Source organism: Pinus tabuliformis, chromosome 6 (genome assembly GCF_031772625.1).
Source record: "Pinus tabuliformis cultivar Carrire ecotype Pingquan chromosome 6, CPIR1, whole genome shotgun sequence".
Lineage (NCBI taxonomy): Eukaryota > Viridiplantae > Streptophyta > Pinopsida > Pinales > Pinaceae > Pinus > Pinus tabuliformis.
The window spans coordinates 10048043-10064355 of NC_142292.1; the positions used below are offsets into that span (position 1 = coordinate 10048043).

At 41.9% G+C, this 16313-nt stretch overlaps 1 protein-coding gene across 2 annotated transcripts in view; it reads right to left on the reverse strand.

Moving 5' to 3' along the window:
- Positions 1 to 507: 507 nt before the first annotated feature.
- The window catches only part of LOC149256959 (small ribosomal subunit protein mL104 (rPPR9)-like), a 68126-nt gene continuing 52320 nt past the window's right edge, over positions 508 to 16313 (reverse strand). The window contains exon 2 of one of the 2 annotated variants that reach the window (XM_089413315.1): positions 508 to 908. The gene's annotated coding sequence lies outside the window, so the exon portion shown is untranslated. Of the gene's footprint in view, positions 1054 to 16313 lie in introns of both variants that reach the window. The other variant, XM_089413308.1, reaches the window with a different exon arrangement.

Sequence of the window (16313 nt, forward strand, 5' to 3'; positions counted from 1 at the left end):
GAGGGTTAGACTTGGTATCTTGGTGGCAATATGGTCATGGTCTTGATCTCAAATATCTCTCATTTTGATCTGATTCTATAAGAGAATGATTGTTGGGTTTTCCCCTTGTGGGTTTTTCCATGGCTAGCAGCCTATTTTTGGTGTCTCATGTCTTTGTTATCTCTATATTTTCCTGAAAAGATTGAATGTTTGTATAATCGCTTGTTGTAGAAGACTTAAGAAGTAATCAGAGCATATCTAACATTCACAAGTAATTATCAAGAAGAGAAATTAGGTGTTAGACTTCATCACATTTGGTTTCTCAACAAATCATCCTATCTGTAGAAACTCATTAAGTGTATTGACTGAAAGTTGCAACTAAAAAATCCGTTATGAAGAACTGAAGAATGAAATCCATGATGGTCAAAAGCTGCAATAGAAAAATACCATTACTTTGGGACCGATATAAACACCATAAGAGCTACAAGAGCCCACAATATTGTAAAAACCATAGCCATAATCAATAAATTACATGGGAATATTTCTTGTTGGTCACAGGTATAAAATGAAATGCAAATAAACAAGTAGATTGCAATTTCATGCTACCCTCTTCTTACGAGTGGGGAATCAGATCCCCTATTTTCAGTCTCATCCAGAGTGACTGTAATAATGAATGTCTACCAAAGAATATGCTACACAAATGGTGATTACAAGCCTGTCATATCGTAGAAAGGAAGAAAGTTATTCATATTAATTCAGTCATGCCCAGAGGTCGACAATAGGACTAGTCGGCACCTGCAGACCAATGCAGATGCACATAGAGCACTTCTAATCTGCCCAAGAGTGATATCAAAACTACCATAATCCATTTAAACAAAGCTCTTGATTGAATTTGTTTGTAGCATGTCTCATTTTGTCAACGATTGTATCTGCACCCATGCAGTACAAGTGTTAAACCCTGAAGAAACTTGCAGATCTAGAGGTTTTGGAAGGTCGATGTTTCCTTATTTGACCTCCAAGAATGAAATTCAGATTGCACTACAATTTGCTGGTGTATCTTCTATAATCAAGTCACTACAGGAAATCACAAAAAATTAGAATCAAGTTGCATATGCTCTATTTGCTAGCGTATTTGTTCTAATTTATTTCTAGTTCATAGCTTCAATATAAAAAGCACGAATCACAGCAGAGAAATGATGGTTCAGGATATAGCAAGTATCTGTGAAATATATGAAGATGAACTTGGGTGGTGCTTAAAGCATCAAGAAGTAAATGCTACAGTTGTAATGTCTTGTACTGCATCATATGCTGCTAGTTTATTTGATGATTTATGGGTTTAGGTGATGGTCCAGGATGACTGATTACTATATTGAAGGATTGAAGAGTTGAATATGGTCAATCAAATATATCAGGGATTGGGGTATTTTAGTCCTCGATCGCTAATGAATCTCATTATGATGAAGATGTCAGCTGGATGTCTTTGCAGGGTAGCAGCAAAGTGTTTGTCTGTGGCGATAATGTCTCACTCAAATATGATTTTAAAATTATATGTAGAGCTGTCTCCAAATGGGTTGAGAGTTTTAAAGAGCAAAAGAAGATGATCTTGGAAGCATGTCTTTAGACAGATTTTGTCGTGAGTGAGATAGCTTTAATTTTTATGAAAAAACAGCTGAAAAAGGAAGCCATTATAGATGTGATGGACAGTATTGTCATTGCTGTCAAGCCAAGTTGGATGAGCAAGGAGCCATTGTGTTGAAGAAGAAAGTGAAGCCTTGCAAGTAAGAGTTCAGCAAGAGATTCTGGTCCAGCAAGACTAAAGAGAAATGATCTTAGAAGAAATGAGGATGTTCCTAACATGGTTCTGTCCATTTGGGCATCAAGGTAACTGTTACCCACCACCAGTGGGTGACAAATTTTTCTCCTAGATTGTCTTCAGCAGGCAGCCAGCAGCCCCTTGCAGCCATCAGATAGTTCAATGTGCCACCATCTCCGCCACCTGAACTAGCCATTATGTGCCCTCACCATCTGTTATGATCGTATGTTTGAAGGTGGGCCTTCCAACCCCAAAGGTATGGCTTTTATTATGTAATTGGCTATTTTTAATTGTTTATCATGGACACATCTGGACATGAATTAGTGGGGGGATTCGACGGAAAGAATGGGCTTGGTCTGTACTCTCGTCTCCTTGACTAATTTGGTGACTAGTCTTGTATCCTAGTCCCATGGGATTTCCTTTATTGGCTACCAGCTTTAGGAGTGGCACTACATGCAAAACCCCGACTTTGGTTGTGTGGTCCCAATTCCAAACACCACATACATCACTCCCCTCCGCTCATTATAACCCCCTCCACATATTTCCCATCCGGATCCACATTTGTCCATTGGGTCCACAAGGAGTTTGCCTTCCCCTCACTTTGTCCACACTTGTGAAAATTCCAAAACCCAGAATCCTAGGTAGCATCGGATGTGCTCTAGCAACAAAAATTGGTGGAGAGGCCAAAGCACATGAGATCTCCAAGACCCAAAAATGGTTTGGGCAGAATCTAACCAGTTTGGGAGATATTAAAATAATTAATATTTTTAATGGAGTTCCTAAGTCTAAACTTAGGAAAAATAAAATATTAATGGGTATTAATATAAAATTGGGTTAGAAGGTTCCAAAAGTCATGGATCAAGCCAAATCTAATCTTAGTCGTTGATTAGAGATTTAATCTCGGCCATTGAAGGACCAACGAGAAAAGTATAAGAAGAGGCTTGAGGGTCAGTTGGAGAACACACCAAGAGAGATCAAGAACTCGATTTTCAGGGGCAAGGTTTGCTGAGGAAATTGAGTGAGTGATCTGAGTTGCAGCTGAGGGGCAGTGAATACATAGCAGAGAGGCAGAGTTGATATTGGGAGGATCAACGCAGAAATCGGGAGAGGTTGACGCAGAGCCAACTAGAGGCCACGTAGAGCCAGCCAGAGGCCACGCAGAGGCAGCCAAGAGCTGCGCAGAGCCAGAGAGGGCCAGCGTGAGATGCAAAGGCTCCAGAGGCTGACGCAGAGCCCAGAGAGGCTAACGCTAGGCCAGAGAGGCTGACGCTAGGCCAAAGAGACTGACGCTGGGCCAGAGAGGCTGACGCAGGGCCTAGAGGCAACGCTGGGAGATTTTTCGTGGGACAAACTGGAGCTAAAGAGCTGGATAGGGTGACGCAATCCCTATTAGAGTGACACAAAGCAGCAGAAGTTGCATTGTTGCTATGGGATCGTTCATCTGGTGATTTAGCCGAAATATCTGTCTCCGACTGAGAGGTACTACTGTCGAGGGCATTCTCTATTGGGTGAGCCATTTCTGGCACCTAGGTTGTATTCTGAAACTGCATAATAATAAAACCCTCTGAATAGCTGCACCAGTTTTCCCGCATTGGGTTTTTCCGGGGACATTAGTCCAAAAACAACGGTGTCACTTGTGTGCTTGGTTTTTCCTTCAGTTGATGATCTATATGTGTTGATATTGTACTTGTATTTATTTTCAATATTAAATGGTAAATAACTTGTTAAGTAATTGAACAAGTAGGAAGAAATAAATCAGATAGTACAGGAAGAATTTCTAACGAGTTAAACTTAGCAATTCCAACATGGTATAAGAGGGAGGTTACAGATCACAGGATAACTGAAGGCATCAACAGAGCAGAACAGTGGCAGCAGAAACAGTTGTCCCGAGTGACAGAAGTTGGTCCTAGCATAAAGTAGCAAAGAAGGGGTGACGCAGAGGGCCTGCGTCATCAGTTCGAGCCAAGAGGAGGATCAACGCTAAGGCAAAGGAGCAGATTTGACCTACGCAGTGCCCGGTCATTTTTCTCAGTCAGGAAAGATCGACGATGTGGCCAGGAGGTGCAGATTTTGCCGGTACTGGGATTGCGCAGAGCCTAGAGGCTCAGACCTTCAAATTGCTGAGGCATAGGAGGTTGTGGGTAAGTTGCAGAGCGAAGCTAGTGGGGTACTGTGGTCAAAACAGTATCTAACAGGGCAAGACCAAGGAGGAGGGAGTTGCTGTCGAGGATTTCTAGCCAAGAAATCCGGATCAATGGTGCAGTTGCACAAACGATCAGAGTGGGGCATCTCGACATTGGCAGAGGGGTTTCCAGGAGGGAAATCAAGGCTCAAAGGGAGTCAAACTGAGAACTTCTAAATGGAAGTTGAGAGACTCAAAAGAGTTAAAAGAGGAGCAGCGAAATGACAGTGAATGGGCTGAGAGATCAGGAGAGACTAGACGGAGTTTCCAACTTCGTAGTCTGGAAGGCCAGGATCTTGTCCAATCTAGACAGGTATCGCATCAAACACTTCGCCTTGAAAACGATAACAATCCCAGTTGACCCAGCTGAAAATGAGAAGTACAAGGAGGCAATGGCCAGGGCAAAGTGCATCATCCTTGACGGAGTCAAGGATCATGTGGTGCCACATATTGCCGAGAAGGAGACGGCAAATGAGATGTGGGAGGCCCTGAAGAAATTGTATCAGCATACTTTCGTGCAGAGGAAGATGTTACTTGAAAATCAGTTGCAGTCATACCAGATGCAGAAGGGAGAGCAGATAGATGTCTTCCTCGGTGGATTGAAGGAGATCCATGATCAACTAACTTCCATAGGGGCCACGACGGATTAGTAACTGATGGTGAGGACCGCATTTGAAGAAATTTCAACCCCCACTTCAGTTATCAGTTTTCCTTATCACTCCATGCATTTAGTTTTAAATCCAAGCATGATAAAAATTCTAAAATCTGGAAATGAAAATATTTTTCTGAAAACACAAATTTAGAGATTTCACAATTGCCGAAATTGCAGAAATAAAACACAGCAAAATTATGACAGCCACACAGAAAATAACACAGTGATTTTTGTCAATGTGACCCTGGAAAAACCCCCTACAACTCTTGGGGAAAACGAGTTTGAGAGCTCTTCTTTATTTCTGAAAATGCTTTTACAGAGAAACTGAAATACACAGTAAAAATTCCAACAACCATAAATTACAACTTATCTCGATTTTCGTGTTTGCACTTCGCCTCAAAAATCGTGCCAATCAACAAACAGCCAAAACAGAAATTTTCCAGCAATAAAACAACATTAAATGTTGTACAGCCAACCTCGAAAAACGTGCCCAGAACTTGTTGTACGGACCGTACAGATTTCAGCAGTACGACTATCTCAAAATTCATGCCCTTGTTGTTGTCCCTCTTCCTCGATTTTTGTGTTGTCCCTCTTCCTCGATATCTGTGCCTTTCTCCTGTTGTACAATTTTGCCTTGGGATGCGTGCCAATAAATGTTGCTGCCTAGATTTGCTGAAATGTCTTCTTGTTGCTCTCCTTCACTTCCTCACTGCTCAAAAATTTTCTCCTTGCTCTCTCTTCTCTTTCTCTCAAATGCTCATGAAAGAATGAATTGATCTTTTCCTCTTCTCCTCTTTTTATTCTCTAAAAGACCTTTTGGGTTACCCTAAGATCTAATGGCTGAGATTCATTTAGATCTAGGGATGAGAATAAATGTGCATTTAATTCTCACTTTCTATTTTTTAACTCACCCACTTAAATAAAAACCCACTAAGCCTTTTATTTCCATAGTCACTTTTTCACTTTCTAATTCTTCATTGACTTTAATAAAGTCACAATTAAATTAAAATGTAACTTTACCACTTATAAAGTCACTTTTAAATTAGAATATAACTTTACCACTTATAAAGCCACTTTTAAATTAAATTGACTTTACCACTTATAAAGTCACTTTAGGAGAAAAGTACAATTAAATTTGGAAACTTTTCCCTAGGCCAAAGATCAAAGCCTTAGGGAACCACTTGTCCTCTGGCACCCAAATTTTAACATCATTGAACGCAGTCTCAGAGGATTGGGAGGTATTTGTCTAGAGCATACTGCGTAGGACGAGCCTTCCAGAATGGGAGGAACTGTAGGCAGTTCTTTGACAAGAAGAGATCAGAAGGGTGACCAAGGCAGGGAGTAGCGGAAAAGGGGTCAGAATCAAGGAGGAAGAAGAAGATGCGGCTCTCGCATCTGCGGGAAAGCAGGAGAAGAGAAAGAAGGAGGACCTCTCCAAGGTCAACTGCTTCCATTGTGGGGAACTGGGTCACTATGCTAACCAGTGTCCTAGGAAGAAGAGCAAGGGAGAGGCTTCTGAGACCAAGGCATCGCCAGCGAGGGCGGAAAAAGAAGTGGAGACAGATAACGACTGTGCCATGAGTGCTCATGCGCCACTTAAGAGGAAGTGGGGAGACATTGAGCTGTAGTCAGACGGACTACAAACAATGAGGGGCAGGATCTTTGAGGTACCCAACCTCTTGGATTATACCTGGCTACGGGAGCCCCGAAGAGCAGTAGCAGGACTGGCAGATGTAGGTAGAGACGGATGCGGATGAAGCGGTAGAGAGTGCTATAGTGCAGGAGTCCCCAGGCAGTGCGAGGCTAGCAGGCTGCAACAATGCGAGAGGCACGGGAGTGTTGCAACGGTGCAGGATGGCACAGAGAGGTTTGCAACGATGCGAGATGCAGGGAGTTGTTGCAGCAGCGCAGAGGTCAGTAGAGGGAGCACTTGTTAGCAGCAGAGGGAGCTTCAGCATCGGGAGTGTTTCTAGCCTGACAGGGATGTCAGAAGTTGGGTGGATCAGTTACTTCCTTCTCAGTAACTGGGTTGCAGTGCAGCAGTTAGCAGTGGCAGTGCTATGGGCAGCACGATGCAGCGTGAGGAGAAGGGGATGCAGTGCAAATGCAGCAGTGGTAGTGGCAGGGCCATGGGCAGCAGCACGGATGCAGAGGGAGTTGTCGTACAGATGCAGCAGTGGCAGTGGCAGGGTCATGGGCAGCAGTACATGATGCAACAATGCAAAGGATGTTCGGCGGGGAGACTTAGCATCAGCACAGGGACCGATGCTGGATGATCAGAGTGATACTTAGTGAGGAGTATTACTAGAGCACAGTCCTCGCTATGAGGGAGTGTTGATTTGGAGTAGCATCGAATGTGCTCTAGCCACGGAAATTGGTGAAGAGGCCAAAGCACATGAGATCTCCAAGACCCAGAAATGGTTTAGGTAGAATCTAACCAGTTTGGGAGATATTAAAATAATTAATATTTTTAATGGAATTCCTAAGTTTAAACTTAGGAAAAATAAAATATTACTGGGTACTAATATAAAACTGGCCAAATCTAATCTTAGTCATTGAAGGACCAACGAGAAAAGTATAAGAAGAAGCTTGAGGGTCAATTGGAGAACACACCAAGAGAGATCAAGAACTCGATTTTCTGGGGCAGGGTTTGCTGAGGAAATTGAGTGAGTGATCTGAGTTGCAGCTGAGGGGCAGCGAATACATAGCCGTTGATTAGAGATTTAATCTCGGTCGTTGAAGGACCAACGAGAAAAGTATAAGAAGATGCTTGAGGGTCAGTTGGAGAACACACCAGAGAGATCAAGAACTCGATTTTCTGGGGCAGGGTTTGCTGAGGAAATTGAGTGAGTGATCTGAGTTGCAGTTGAGGGCAGTGAATACATAGCCGTAAATTAAAGATTTAATCTCGGCCGTTGAAGGAACAACGAGAAAAGTATAAGAAGAGGCTTGAGGGTCAGTTGGAGAACACACCAAGAGAGATCAAGAACTCGATTTTCTGGGGCAGGGTTTGCTGAGGAAATTGAGTGAGTGATCTGAGTTGCAGCTAAGGGGCAGTGAATACATAGCAGAGAGGCAGAGTTAGTATCGGGAGGATCAGCGTAGAAGCCGGGAGAGGTTGACACAAAGCCAGCTAGAGGCCACGCAGAGCCAGCCAAAGGCCACGCGGAGGCAACCAAGAGCTGCACAGAGCCAGAGAGGGCCAGTGTGTGAAACGCAGAGGCTCCAGAGGCTAACTCAAAGCCCAGATAGGTTGACGCTGGGCCAGAGAGACTGACACTAGGCCAGAGAGGCTAACGCAAGGCCTAGAGGCAGCGTTGGGAGCTTTTTCGTGGGACAGCAATCCCTATCAAAGTGACGCAGAGCAGCAAAAGTTGCATTGTTGTTGTGGGATCGTTTATCAGGTTATTTAGCCGGAATATCTGTCTCTGAATGAGAGGTACTACTACCGAGGGCATTCTCTGTTGGGTGAGCCATTTCTGGCACCCAGGTTGTATTCTGAAACTTCATAATAATAAAACCCTCTGAATAGCTGCACCGATTTTCCGGCATTGGGTTTTTCCAAGGACATTAGTCCAAAAACAACAGTGTCACTTATGTGCTTGTTTTTTCCTTCAGTTGATGATCTGTATGTGTTGATACTGTACTTGCATTTATTTTCAGTATTTACATGGTAAATAAATTGTTAAGTAATTGAACAAGTAGGAAGAAATAAATCAGATAGTACAGGAAGAATTTCTAACTGGTTAAACTTAGAAATCCCAACATGTGCCCTCGCCATTTGTTATGATCATATGTTTGAAGGTGGGCCTTCCAACCCCAAAGGTATGGCTTTCATTATGTAATTGGGTATTTTTGTTTGTTTATCATGGACACATTTGGACATGACTTAGTGAGGGGATTCGACAGAAAGAATGGGCTTGGTCTGTACTCTCGTCTCCTTGACCAATTTGGCCAATAGTCTTGTATCCTAGTCCCGTGGGATCTCCTTTATTGGCTACTAGCTTTAGGAGTGGCACTACGTGCAAAACCCCGATTTTGGTTGTGTGGTCCCACTTCCCAACACCACATACATCACTCCCCTCCGCTCACTATAACCCCTCTCCACATATTTCCCATCCGAGTCCACATTTGTCCATTGGGTCCACAAGGAGTTTTCCTTCCCCTCACTTGTCCACACTTGTGAAAATTCCAAAACCTGGAATCCTATTGCAGCAACTGATGTTAATTCTTCTGATTGTTAATTCGATTAAACAATTTACTTGTTGTGTGCTACGGCAAATATCGAATTAAATACATTGCAACCTTCACAAAATAAATATTGCGGAAGAAATAAAAATGTTGGAAGAATAGATGCACACACACACAAATACACAGTTATTTTTGGACTAAGTCCCCGGAAAAACCCAACTCGGGAAAACTAGTGCAGCAGCTGAGGGTTTTAATATTATGCAGTAGTAAATATGAGTACAAGACTATGGATGCTCAAATCTAGCAATCCATACAGAGAAATGACTGACAATAAATCTAGTGAGAAAAATCTCACTCCCACTAGCGATCCGACACTGACCTTGGCTCAAGTTGAGCTACTCTCTGTTGCCTCTGCGCAGTCACTGCGTCAACCTACGCAGTACTGCGTCCCACAACTCGGAACTGCTTCCCTCTCGCTATCTGATTAGCTATTGTCTGGAAGATGGATCCTCCTGGCCTCCGAACTCTCTCTCCAGCTTCTAGCACTGAATCACTGCTTCTCCCCAGCAAAATACAGAATCCCCTCTGAAGCACTGCACTGCCTCTGCGTGGCTCTGTGTTGCCTCTCTGTGGAAATCACTGCCTCTCAACAATGCACTCACCAGAGCCGGAAAATTTTCCTTCGGCCTTACTATCCCTACCCCTCTCTCACTGCTTCGAGCTCACTAGCTCTCTCTCCGACAACTCAGCGCTACTACTCTAGAAATCGATCTGCCAGTGAAATTGAACTGTTGGTGTGTGTTCTCCAAGCCCCATCGAGTTTCTTCTTATAATCTCTTGTTGAGACATCAATGGCCACGATTAAAACTTAATCGATGGCTAAGATTAACAGGAACTCGATCCAAGTCTTTTTCCTAGAAGATTCTCACCATGACTTAATTAATACCCTTTAATTAATCATATTCCCTAAGTTTAGACTTTAAAAAATTGATTAATTATTTTAATTAAGTCGTCTCCAGGTGGAATTTCTAGAAACGATTTCTGGGTTTTGGAGAATACATGTATTCTAGCCTCTCCACCAAATTTCGTGGCTAAAACACATATGATGCTACAAAAATTAACATTCCCTCTTCGCAAGGAATGTGTTCTAGTGCTACAACCCACTGAAGCAACACCCTGTCTCTGTACCACCTCCTGTCACATTGCCGATGTCTGGCTGTTGTTGCCCACCAGCGACTGCGCAACTCTAATATACCTTGCATTTGTGTTGCTGCTGTGCCTGCTGAACTGTTGCCAACACTGCATCTGCACTACAACTCCCTCTCCATCTGTTGCTGCAACAATATCAACTGAAAAGCATCCAAAATACTTAATCAACTGTGATCAAAGAGGGAAACAGTCCACGGCCTGAGCCAACGCAGCCACTTCAGACAAGTTATTAATGTAAAAGAAAGAAAAATTACATAAGCTTCTCTCATGAACGGTCATCTTACAAATGACCCTCCATGCTCTTTAAATAGAGATCATGGACAAATCGAGTGTTAAGCCACGGATCAAGTGTCGGTAATACCAAGGAGAGAATGAACCGTCGGATCACTTCATGTCTAGAACATATCGTGACCGTTGGATTGTAAGTTATAAAAGTACAAAGTAAAGAAACATATTTTACCTAACTCTACACTAGACCAAGTTATACTTAACTATTTCCTACGTGTCGGAATATCCTAACATCCCCCCTTACGAACAACTTGGGATAGGATCACTGTTTTGAAAAACAGCCGGTTCAAAACCGACTCGGTCGATGGTCCAAGTCATGCCCCCACCAAGTCGACTCGGCCTTCGAACCGAAACAGTCGGCCGGGTTATTACCGAGCCGGTCGAGTTGTCTAATGACTCGGCCGGCTCGGTGACAGCGGTGTTTGAACATCTACTTTTAATGATCCTGCTACAGGGCTTCAAGGTAAGACACTAAACAGGAAAACTGAGGAAGAGGATCAACAACTTATGCCCTTGTGTTCAGCAAGAATATTCTTATTCAAACAAATTTTCTTGCCTATTCTTGATGAAGATATCTTATAATAATGATACAAGTCCAATTGCTGATATCTTTATAATCGTTATGTTCCTTGACCTTTTACTCAGAATCAACAATGCCTATCAAGTATCCAACTGCTGCAAGACTGAATTAATGTTCTTGGATGATTGGATATTTTTCCCACCAGCCTGTATATGTCAATGCCTTGCTATATATATAAACTTGATTATGATAGTCGATACCAAGCTGAAAGCTAATGCAATTCACACATCCTACATTGCCTTGTCATTTATCAATATGTTAGACTATATGCCATAAATGATGAGGCTTCAATGATTTGTACATGGGTGCTAAACTTTTGTTATCATACATGAGCTATATCATCTCTTCAAATTGAACTTACTTTTGAGGATCAAATTCCCAAATCGGAAGTACTGATCTTACTGATGCCTCAAGAATATGACAGATTTGAATAAGGATCAATTCTAGTTTGAGATGATTGTTGAAGAAGATAATGTAATTAGATCACGCAAACTTTCACGACAGTCTTCAACTAGAAATAAAGACTTCAAGCCAGTCTGAAGAATGAGATTGAAACATTCAGATATAGCTGCTTGGTTCTTGATCTAGCACAGGTCGGCTTAATTCTCCTTGATAGACATATATCTATGCTTAGGCATTATGCTAAAAGACAGTGTTGTAGTTGTAATTTGACCACTGTATGTTAATCTAGGTTGTCATTGATGTCAGTGGTCGGGATGGCAAATATTCTTGAAGATGCCAGAGGATGATTACAACTCTTGTTTAAGATGTCAAGACACAAATGAAGACTACATAATGATGCTGCATTTGATTGATGAAATATCTCTGCACTATTGACCCTATGTTGAAGAAGGCAAGGACATGATGATGGTGATCCTATGTTGAAGAAGGCTAGGACATGATTATGAAGACAATCAACGAAGAAATAAAACCATGAAGAAGCCCTACACTCAAAGACATTCTACTTTGCCTCCATTTCTGCACTCAGAAATAATCAGTCACATTAAAAAATAATTTTTGCTACCTTAGAGGCAAAATTCCTTAATGACACCTACACCATCTTGAAGAACATAATTTTGCCTTTCCAACGAGCTATTACTCAGCCCAAAACTCCAAGTGGTTTGAAAGTTATTGATTTTACAAGTTAATGATGTAATTCTGGTCAGTAAGCCGACCTGAGCTTCTCTCCCATGTCGGCCTGCCCTTAAGAGACATGTCTATTCGGTTTGGTGAGCGAATTGGTGTATAAATATGACATTAAACACTTCATTCTTATCAATTTTTCGGTGATCATTTCAGAGAAAAGATACAGAACAGCAAGGAGGCTGAGAGGACTTAGTAGTCTACTGTTTGGGCAAATTTAAGGAGGCCGAGGAGGAATATTGCTGTGATAAGCTAGCTGTGTAAAGGAACAGTGGACAGAAAATTACTTTGAACCTGTTCTCATTTACCTTACAGCTCGGATTTGTTGTTTAGGACTGTGGACAGCTCAGATCATGGTCTCCAGAATCCTGTAGAAGCTCAGAAGGCTGAACAGTGTCCTATTGCAGCTCTTACACCACAGAATTTCAGTCTTTTGGAGCTCGGATTTTTGGCACCAAGTTACAGACTTGTCATCCGTATAGAAGACTTGGAGAGGATCTTGAAGGGCCTTGAAGTAAAGTTTTGGAGCAGCATAAAAGGCATTCAGAAGCAGATTTGAAGCATTTTGCAACAAACTTTGGAGAGCAGTTGGTGGACAGTCACATTGCTTTGAACAATCATCACTCACCTTGAATTTGTTGATTCAGATTTGTTGGATTGGTAAGCTTATAACACATTCTTTGGACCTGTTTGGAAGATAGAGGCATAGCAGCTAATGGGGATCATTTATAGACCTCTAAAGTAAAGACCTCAGTCTAGAAGCTAATATAGACCAAGCATCTTTGTCTTTTGAGGGCAACCTTGAAAAGCACTATTGGAGTCAATCCTGGAAAACATCTTGAAGTACTATTGAAGGGTGTCTTGTGAAGACATCTTTGGAGCCTATCTCTTGGCTCCTCTTGAGCAGCATTCTTGAAGTCTCCTTGTAGCACCATTAAATACATTTTGGAGCAATATTGTAGACACCTTTGAGCAGCTTGAAGATCCTTGAAGCAGAAGTAACTTGAAGAAAGTTGTTGAAGTTATCTTGGAGCTGTTTGGAAGACCTGGTGTAGAACTTGAGCAATTTATTGAAGACACCTTTGAGGCATTATTGAAGACATCTGAAGACACTTGTAGAAGCTGATCTTGAGACATCCTTGGAGACCATGATGCATTGAATCCATCATGAGGTGACTTTGGAGATCTTTGCTAGGGTAATATGAAGAACAGTGCTGACACCTTCTGAGAAGACAAGGTTGTTATTAATGAAGTGATTTGGGTGAAGCATTGTTGAAAATAGACAGGGCTCGTTGAAGAAGACTTGGGGAGCTGTGAAGTACAACCAAACATACCTTGACAAAGTGAAGTTGTAGGGTTGGAGCCCTTGGGGTTGGTGCCTCAAAATTGACAAGGTTGGTGCCTCGGAAAGTCCAAGTTGGTGCTTGGCAAATATAAGATTGGTGTCTTTGGAGTTGGTGCTCCTAAACTCAAGGTTGGTGCCTTGGATAAGATAGGGATGGAGCACTAGAGAATCGGAGTCCTCAAGAAACCAGGTCAGAGCCTATACGAGATATAGGGTTGGAGCCCTTGAGATTGGTGCCTCAGAATTAACAAGGTTGGAGCCTTGGAAGTCCAAGTTGGTGCTTGGAAACAGGTGTGAGCCTGGGAGTTTGAAGATAGGTGTCTTCATCTAGGGTTGGAGCCCTATATACATTGTACTTGATTCATTGTAAAGATTATATAATAAAATCATTTATTCCGATTGTTCATTTTGTGTTCTAAATATAAGTGATCTAACTGGTAAAAGTAACAATTGAAAAGAAATATTGATTCACCCCCTCTCAGTATTTCCAACACTGTAATTAAACTCGGAAGCTTCGATGTTATGCAATATTATAAAATATATATATATTTTTAATGTATTTTTTACAACGACCGAATCATTGAAAGAGTCGATACCGAGTCGGAGTCGGAATCGACCCTCGGCCGAGTCGGAGTCGGAGTCGACCCTCGGCCGAGTTGGAGTCTAAGTCGGAGTTTTAAAACATTGGATAGGATTGAAGGATGTATAAATACGGCACAATAGGAGAAGGAAGGAGGCATTAGAGCCTATCCCCCCTTAGTGACAACTTCCTGAACTCCAACCATAAATCAAAGATTAGTAAACTTCACCTAAGTGAGAGCCTTTGTAAAGATGTCTGCAACTTGATCATCGGTTGAACAATATTGCACTTCAAGAACATGGTCATGAATGAGCTTTCTGATGAAGTGCATGTGTAGTTCAATGTGTTTGATGCGCTAATGTTGGACTGGATCTTTGCATAGTTGAATGGCACTTTGATTATCACACCAACGTGTAGTCAGATGTTGCTGCTGAAAGCCAAACTCTGACAGGATCTGACAAAGCCACAGGGCTTCCTTACTAGCTTCTACGGCGCCACGATGCTCTACTTCTGCTAAAGAAAGAGAAATGGTACTTTGTTTCTTGCAAGCCCATGTAATAGGTCCAAAACCAAGAGTGAAGACATAACCTGCAGTAGACTTCGATCATCAGGGTCACCAACCCATCAGAATCGGTGAAACCAACCAATAGAGGAGATGCTTCTGCACTGTAATGAATCCCAAATTGAACTGTACCTCGAACATAACGAAGTATTCTTTTAGCTGTTTCCAATGACTTTCATGTGGGTTTTGAATAAACCGAGCAATAAGGCCAATAGCAAAGAAAAGGTTCGGACGAGTATGGGTCAGATACAAAAGTTTTCCTACAAGCTGACGGTATAAGGTAGCATCAACTTCAGGGGAGGTACAAGTGACTGAAAGTTTGGCTCCAGGCTGAAAGGGAGAAGAAGTTGACTTACAGTCATCCATGTGAAAGTGGCGTAGAAGATCACAGGCATACTTGGACTGGTAAAGGGAAATACCTTCTTTGGATTGCAAGACTTGAATACTAAGAAAATAATGCAAGTGTCCTAAGTTCGTCATTTCAAACTTCTTTTTAAGGCTAGACTTCACATGGTTTATAAGGTTGGGATCACTACCAGTAAAGATAAGATCATCAACATAAAGAACAAAAATGATAAGAGACTTACCCACTTTCTTGGTGTAGACAGTATTGTCAAAATGACACCTAGAAAAGCCAGTATCTAAAAGAAAGCTATCCATTTTGGCATACCAAGCCCAAGGGGCTTGCTTGAGACCATAAATGGATTTCTTAAGCCGACATACAAGGTTGGAGTCTGTTTGTATAAAGCTTTCCATATAGATTTCTTCATGCAAGAAGGCGGATTTAACATCCATCTAATGGACTTCCCATTTGAAAGAGACAGCAAGGGAAAGAACAAGGGGGATAAAGTTCATTTTGGCAACAGGGGAGAAGGTTTCAGTATAATCAATGCCTTCAACTTGTGAAAAACCCTTAGCAACAAGACGAGCTTTATGTTTATCAACTTTTCCATCTAGTCCAAACTTGGTTCTGTAAACCCATTTGAATCTAACAAATTTTCGTCCCTTTGGAAGAGGAACAAGGTCCCATGTATCATTTGCCAATAATGAACGATATTCTTCATTCATAGTTGCGTCCCAATCTAGATGGCCTGAAGCTTCTGCAAAGGTGTCAGGATCATAATTCGTTGAAGCTTGAGCCAGTAAAGAAGAGGCTCTATCAAACTGAGACGTGTGCGACGCTGATCAGTAAGATCACCTGCAAGAGCACCTGCTGCATCCCGAGTAACGCGGACCCATTTTGGAAGCTGAGGAGCTGAAGGAGGATCCCAAGAAGGTGGGGGAGGATTGTCATCCTCGCTGTCATCATCTGAAAAAGAAATATTTTCAGAAGTAGAAGGGATATAGAGAAGTGGCACATCCGTCGAACTAGTCTCGTAGGCCGATATATTTTCAGCAAACTTTACATCTCTTCTAATGATAACATTTTTGGATTTAGGTGGAAGAAGTCTATATCCTTTGACATCTTCAAAATATCCAACAAAAATACATTTTTCACTCTTAGGTTCTAAGGCCCATGCTTCACTTCCAAAAACACGACAGTGACTTACATCTGGTTTAATTGAGCTCCATGCTTCTTCTGGAGTGTTATTCTTTAAAACCTTAGTAGGAATGTGATTTACTATGTAATTTGCACAGTTAATTGCTTCTGCACAAAAATTAAGACTACGTCCTTTAGATTGAAGCATACAATTAGCCATTTCCTTTAAGGTGTGATTCTTCCTTTTAGCTACACCATTTTGTTGTGGAGTATATGGAACAGTATGTTGCAATTGAATTCCATGCTCAG